Source organism: Microcebus murinus, chromosome 8 (genome assembly GCF_040939455.1).
Source record: "Microcebus murinus isolate Inina chromosome 8, M.murinus_Inina_mat1.0, whole genome shotgun sequence".
NCBI classification, from domain to species: Eukaryota; Metazoa; Chordata; class Mammalia; order Primates; family Cheirogaleidae; genus Microcebus; species Microcebus murinus.
This window is the reverse complement of record NC_134111.1, coordinates 74,016,673-74,024,144: the sequence shown is the minus strand read 5'-3', so window position 1 is coordinate 74,024,144 and position 7,472 is coordinate 74,016,673. Positions and strand designations below refer to the sequence as shown.

General features: G+C 44.1%; 1 long non-coding RNA gene across 1 annotated transcript; it reads left to right on the top strand.

Annotated features, from left to right (window-relative positions):
• Positions 1–1,049: 1,049 nt before the first annotated feature.
• On the top strand, positions 1,050–5,562 carry LOC105856980 (uncharacterized). The gene is made up of 3 exons (XR_001147430.3): positions 1,050–1,181; positions 3,229–3,391; positions 5,183–5,562. It is a non-coding gene; the product is annotated as an uncharacterized LOC105856980 (long non-coding RNA).
• Positions 5,563–7,472: the final 1,910 nt, after the last annotated feature.

The following is a 7,472-nucleotide window of genomic DNA, read 5'->3' as shown; positions in this document are numbered from 1 at the left end:
TTCGAATTGGCTTTCCCTTGTATGTTACTTGCTTCTTTTGTCTTACAGCTCTTAGAAGGGCCTCTTTAGTTGATACTTTGGTCAGTCTGATGGCTGCATGTCGTGACATCTTCCTGTTTGCATTGAATCTCCCAGGGGTCCTCTGAGCTTCTTGAACTTGTATATCAAGATTTTGAGCAAGGCCTGGGAAATTTTCCTCTATTATATCTTCAAACAGCTTGTCCAACCCTTGAGTGTTGTCTTCTTCCCCTTCTTGTAACCCTATGACCCTCACATTAGGTTTCTTCACATAATCCCACAGCTCTTGTAGGCTTTGCTCTTTTCTCTTGTTTCTCTGCTCTATTTCTGTGACTGATTTATTTAATTGGAGGGTGTTATCTTCAAGCTCTGAGATTCTTTCTTCTGTTTCTTCTACCCTGTTCTTGAGACTTTCCACTGTATTTTATAGTTCCTTGAATTGATTCTTCATTTCCAGGAGTTCGGTTACACTTTTCTTCATTGTGTCTATTTCTTTTCCCATATCCTGGAGGCTTTTTGTGGTTTCTTTGTGTTGGTTATTGAGTTGTTGTTGTAGCTGGGTGAGTGTTCTTATGATCCACATACGAAATTCCTCTTCTGTCATATTGGTTGCCTGATTTTGGTTGGTGTCCGTTTCTAGGCGGCTGGCGCTCCTCTTTGGGGGTGTGTTTTCCATTTGGTTCTTCATATTTCCTGAGTTCTTTCGCTGATTTCTTCCCATGTCGATCAGTTGTTGTTTCTTTCCTTAGGTTATTGTTTGGGTATTCACACAGCTTGTTTAATTTCTGAGTCGTTAGGTGGTGTCTGTGGGTGAAATTGGACCACTCCCTGTATATTGAGTCACTGGGTGCCGTGGAAAGGCTATGCAAGATGCCGTCCCTGTCAGTAGGTGGCGTTTGCTTGGAGGAACAGGCTATACTGTTGATTTTGTGTGCTGTTAACAGCTCTTGTTCTGGGAGGAGCTGGGTTGGGTAAGCCTGCCCTCAGGCCGTTAGCAGGGGTCAAAGTTCTGTTCTCTGCTTCCAGGGAAAGCTGTCAGGGCTGGGCTGGAATGGTCCCGCTCAGCCAGAAAGTCCTTGCCGCTGGTCTCCGGGCTGCTCCGGTGGTCTCAGCCTCCAGTTCTCCTCCTCAGCCTCCTCCCGTGGAGTCTCCCAGGGTCTCAGGTACCCCTCCTTCCGGCCCTTGTCCACTGTATGCTCGTCTTCTTGCTTCTTTCCTCTAATTTCTGCTAGAATCTGTCTTTACTGCAGAGACACTCTGTCTGGTGGTGTTATTCGTCCGCCATCTTGCTCCGCCCCCTGTAGCATAATTTATTTAAGAAGTTTCCAAATAAGGAACACCTTGTGCCGTTTTTCCCCCCCACTTTTGTAGGAATATCTTCCAACAATGAACACCTTTGTATATATATCTTGGCAAAAAAATATTTTGTGAAAATGACCATCAGGTAAATTTTTAGCAGTGATAGTGGATATGGATTTTTTTTGGAGGGGGGAGATGATAAAATGTTCTAAAATTAGGTTGTGGTGATTGTTGCACAGCTCTGTGAATAATATACTATAAATCATTGAATGGTACACTTTAAATGAATGAATTTTATGTCATGTGAATTATATCTCACAAAGTTGTTTTAAAAATTTCTAGCAGTGGAAGTGGTCTGAGGGCATGTGCGTTAAAATGTTTGCAGTCATTTTTATAATTAGAAAGGTGCACGTTCAGCTGTGTCCTCACCAGTACCACTCTCTGCCTTCTTGCTCGGGCTCATGTCATGGCGGTCCCTTATGTGCTTAAAGGAGTCCTCTTGTGCCTCGGGGCCTGGGGCAGCTCTCCTGGAGATATCTGGTCTCTAGAGAGATAGCATCTTGGGTCTGCACTGCTTTTGTTGGCCCAGCCATAGCTACTTGGTGGCGTGACCCAGGCTGAGGGTCTTCCCTTAGCATGTTTTGTAGATCAGGAGGTGGAAGGTGTTGTTCCACCCATGTGATGAAGCTGGCACAGTCTGTGCGTGGGCACATCTCTTATCCACAGCAGTTACTGCCCTGGGGCATGAGAGGGTGCAGCTCTGTCCTGCCACAACCAACTCCCCAGCACTGGAATGATTCCATTTGTATTAATCTCACCTCTTTGGATGACATTTAGTCACCTAATTAAGGGTTACATCACACTTCTTTTATATCTCCTGCACTGTCCGACACACTTCGCTACTAAAAATGCTTTCACCTGTATTATCTCATTTAATCCTCACAACAAGCCTGTGAGATTTATTATACTATTCCCATTTTGCAAATGAGGGGACCGGGGTGAGCACTGGATACCTGTCAGGTCACACAGTCATTAAACGCACAGATGCAGGCTGCCAACACAGACCTCCCTATGGCAGGTCCCCTGTTGGCAGCCCCATTGCCCTGATGGCGTCATTAGCCACACAGAAGGTGTCCAGTGAAGTGTGCTGGGTTGACCGGCTCTGAGTTTTATCTTTCTTGATTCAGAGCCGATGCCTGAGGTGACTTGAGAGGGAACATGTTAAGTGTAATTTCAAAGGAGGCAGAGATGCCCTACAAATGAACCTCACCCCCTACCTCATCGCCATTCCCTTGAAGCCACTGCTTTTTCTCATAGCTTAACACTAAGTTGTTTCAATTTACTTATTCACCAGGTGAGGAAGGAAGGAAGTGGGAGATGAGAGGAACATTTTCATACAAAGACGTTAAGAAATTATATCCCAGCCTCCATGTATGTGTATGAATGTTTGCTTATGCTTGTGTGAACGTGGAGAAGGGAGTGGAAGGACCCACACCAGACTGTTAACGTGGGTGACCTGGTGGCTGCAGGTGGGGGAGACAGGTGGGGAGGGCAACATCCCCCTCCACTGATGAAACAAAGCAGAACAAAAAAGAAAACTCTTTAAAAATGTGTCTATAACTAAACAGCACATATAAAATGATCCCAACTGTGTGATATTACATAGACATGTGTGTGTATGCCTAGAGAGGTATAGCAAAGGATATTAACAAAATACTGATGGCCTCGTCTCTGCATGGTGGGCTTCCAGGTGATGTTTTTTTCTTTGAACCTATTGTACCATTAAAATTTTTTTCACAATAACAATCAGCCCATATTATTTATATAATTACCAACAACGCAATAAGGCTATTTTTCATTGAGAAAAAATATTGGCCACTAAAAATATATTTGAATAATTTTCTTTGAAAGGAGGTGCTCTAAGCAGCCATCTATGTGGTCAGATGTTTATGAGGCTTGTCCAAGCCCGTGTCCTGTGGAGCCCTGAGTGGTGTTGCTGGTTCCTAAACTGGGAAGACCTGGAGATTTAGGAGTCACCTACAGAAATGCCTTGTTAAGATACAGATTTTACCAGGTGGGTACAACTTGTTAATCTCTGATCTCAGGTTACCTGCTCTTAAGAGAGAATGTCTTGAGTAAGAAGAATCTTGGTGACATAAATTTTGAGAGAGGTAGATGGGAATGTTCTGGGGGGGGGCAGGGTGTGTGGGCTGCAAAAGCAGATCAGAGGCCGGGCGCTGTGGCTCACGCCTGTAATCCTAGCTCTTGGGAGGCCGAGGCGGGCGAATTGCTCAAGGTCAGGAGTTCAAAACCAGCCTGAGCAAGAGAGAGACCCCGTCTCTACTATAAAATAGAAATAAATTAATTGGCCAACTGATATATATATAAAAAAAATTAGCCGGGCATGGTGGCGCATGCCTGTAGTCCCAGCTACCTGGGAGGCTGAGGCAGGAGGATTGCTTGAGCCAGGAGTTTGAGGTTGCTGTGAGCTAGGCTGACGCCACGGCACTCACTCTAGCCTGGGCAACAAAGCGAGACTCTGTCTCAAAAAAAAAAAAAAAAAAAAAAAAAAAGCAGATCAGAGTTAGGCAACTTTGGGTGTGTTAAAAAATATACGTGTATATTCGTTTGAAAAAAAAACCTAACTTAGTCATTGTCTTCCCTGAGCTTAATGGTTGCAATTTTGGGTGTGGTTAATTAAACATCTGAAAGAAATCTCTGCTTACAAAGTAAGGATTATGTTTGCAAATCATCCCATGGTAAAATGCAAACAGAGCAGTGCAGTTGGTGAAGTAGACACACGGCCCAGTTCAGGGTACTTGAATGCGCCGGAGCTGCTCCCTGTCCCAGGGCCACAAAGGAAAGGTGACTGTGAGGAGCATGAGAAGTACCTGGGGCTCTCATCTCTTAGGCCAGGAGCCCATGGACATTCAGTGTAGGAATATCTGGATATTTTTTGTCTTTTTCTTCCAATAATCTTTTTATACAATCCTACAAAACTCAATTTTTGTAAAAAATTGTTCTAAAATATCAGTAACATTAGCTTTCAGGGATCTCTGTCTTGCCTTGATTTCAATGGCACTGATTTTTAAAAGATTCATTATTAGAACCTGACTATTTCTATACTCCCAAGTAAATGTATTTGGGGAAATCTATGGACAACAACAAATCACTGGCAGAAATGCTGATGTCTTCTCTGTAGTTTTCCAATGATTCCCCTACACCTTTGCAGAAAGGACCACACAATCCAAGCTTATTTTGCTAGAACTTGTAGAGCAATTTCAAGGAAATTACAAAGGAAGACCCATTACCCACAAAACAATTGTTTCACTTTCTCATTCATGTGATGATCTGCATCCACCCATCCATCATCCTTCCATCCATCCATCATTTCATCCGGACATTTATGCCTTGTTCTGGACAGGAATAAAGACATGACTAAGACAAGGGCTTAGTTTATAGCCTGGAGTGAGGAGCCCTGAAGGGCAATAATAAGTTTTGACATAATGCGACTGTAATGAGTTGAGGGGCAAAAGTGGGTGGTGCGCATAGGTATTCAGTGTCAGGGAAGCCACTCAGGCAATTATAAAGGGTTAAACAAAAGCATGACAACAGATATTAAATGAGATGGTGATTTAAGGCAGTCCTCAAAGGGATCTGTACATTAGAACCATGGTGCTTTCAATATTGGTTTTCCTTGCAGGCTTTTTTTGTTATCAGCAATTATTCATTCCCAATAGCATCTCCTCTGCTAGAGCAAAAGAAACAGATCTGCCAAACCAGGACCAAAACCTCTGGAGTTACTAGGTTATTTTCTAAAAATTAGTGTCGCTTATGATAATCCCTTGGAAACAAGTTTTTTCAGACTTACAAGCATCTCAGAACATTACTTGGTGATTAAATGTCTTTGGATATCCAAGTGAGAATTTCATAAGGATACTGGCGATTCCTCTCTTCTTCCGATAGCTCTGCTGGTGAAATTCCTCTGCAGCATTTTTCCTGATGCAGCGTGAAGAATTTTCCATACATTTCTCCCGCCATTGTATCAGATTCTTTGGATCAAATTCTTGCTTGAGGATTGTCCCGTCAATCGGTTTGTACACTTTTAACTCTCCGAGCTGGTGGATGAAAACGCCAAATTTCACAAGATCCACAGAGAGCGAGTCCATGATAGAGATTAGCTATAAATGATTATGGAATCAGTGTGAAAGAATACATTGAAAATAAATTAAGCATTTAAGAGACGATGTGATTTTGAGAATTGAAAGACTGTGCCTCTATCCAAAGGCCTTTTTTAGACAATTAGATCCTGCTACCTTCTCTGGTGGCAAGTGGCATTCAGCTGCCACAGCTGCCATCCAGGTCTCTATTACAAATGCTCCCTGGGGAAAACTGAACCCCTAGAAGGCCGCATTGGACAGCAAATTGGTCTTGCAGGCTCGGCCTCAGACACGCAGGTTGGGAATCTTAACAGCATTTTCCAGTTTGAGCAAAGCATATTCTACTACCTGAAAAGTGCTCCAAGGCGAAAAATGGATTAAAATCATAAAATCTGGATTGATGCCACCTTAAGAAGGCACTAACCAAATTCCCTGTCCAGGCAGGAGAAATGCCAGCCCTTCTGAGACGTGTGTCTCTACTGAATTCTCAGTGCTACCACAGAGAGGAATCCCATGAGTTTCCAGGCCACCTGCTTGAGTGACTACTTCATTTTAACTTACATGCATTTTACATATATATGTCTGTATTTATATGGGTAGATAAAATATATTTCTGCCATTTAAACTGATTAATGTTCTCCATTTAAGGTCAGCTTTTTTTAAATTCCCTGATACCCCAAAAATATTATCAGAATTATGGACACTTAGACTTTTTTTTTTCCTTTAGGCTGGAAACTTTAGTTTCTTTAGGATCTTTTTCATGTTTTCCCTGCATACTTAAAACATGAAGGCTAAGCAAGACCCAAAGTTTCTGATAACGACCCAACCAAAGCATTTCGGTATGGACAGCACAGAGTGACTCTCCCGAGTCACTGGGTCTGACTCCAGGTGGAGAAAAGAGTGAAAGAACAGCTCTGCCAGGCAGGTGCTGTCCTTTCCAAGTTGTTGTGGGATTAGAACAAACTACTGTTGCTAGATCTCAGGACAGCATTATATGCATATTTGTTATTAAATTAGAATGCATCTGTTTTGGGAATTAAAAATAACTTTACATCTCATAAAACTGTGGATGAGTGGGTCATAAAAATTCCACCGATAGCAGAGTGGGCTGTGGGTTTCTAGCTAAGGGCTCAGTAGAAAGCAAAGGTACCAGGCGGGGCCTCCCTCTGATGAGATGAGCAGGTAGAAAAGAGATGAGTTTTGAAGTTTCTAGAATAGGCAGAAACACTGGGGGGGGGGGAGGTAAATAGGCCAGTGATATCTTCATATCTATTGTTCACAGATTAGAAGTCAGCGAAAGGGGCCGTGGGAGGGCCGAGATGTGATTTTTGGAGCATGAGGCCGCCGGGCTGGACGGGTGGCTGGGACAGGGCCGGGCTCTGGCAGGAGAGGAGTTGCTGGCAGTGTGCAGGGCAGAGGCTCCCCTTGGCATGAGCAGAAGAGAGATTTGCCTGGGACGGGCCCAAACCTCGGCCCTCCTTCCAGATGCCGAGCGTGTCTTTCCCTGACCCCCCACTGGCCTTGCCTAGGCGAGGTGTTGGGAAGGAAGAGAGGGACCCATGACTGAACTCTGCTCTGGGGGAGTTTTCTGGGGGGCAACCCGAGGCATTCATCAAAGGGACACGCTGTGACTAGGCTGCAGCAAATGGAAAGTGATCGTCGGGCGCTCTACTCGACAAAGTGCCTCAGAGCTGCAGGGCCAGCAGCTCCCTGTCCCCTCACAGAAGGAAGGCGGTGGGATCTGGAAGCTGCGTGAGTCATCTGGCTCACAATTGGCACTCCATGCAAGGTGGGCATGGGTTGTGGGCTATACTCTACTCTAAGAAACCTATACTCTATACTCTAAGAAACTAAACTCACATTTAGTCAATCGTCACAAATAAGTGGAACCCCAGATGTTTTTGTAAGTTACATGCCATTTCAGAATCATCTGGTGTGCAGCCTCCGCTGATGTGATATTCAGTGACTGCTGCCTCGACTTTCCCAATGCTCGAT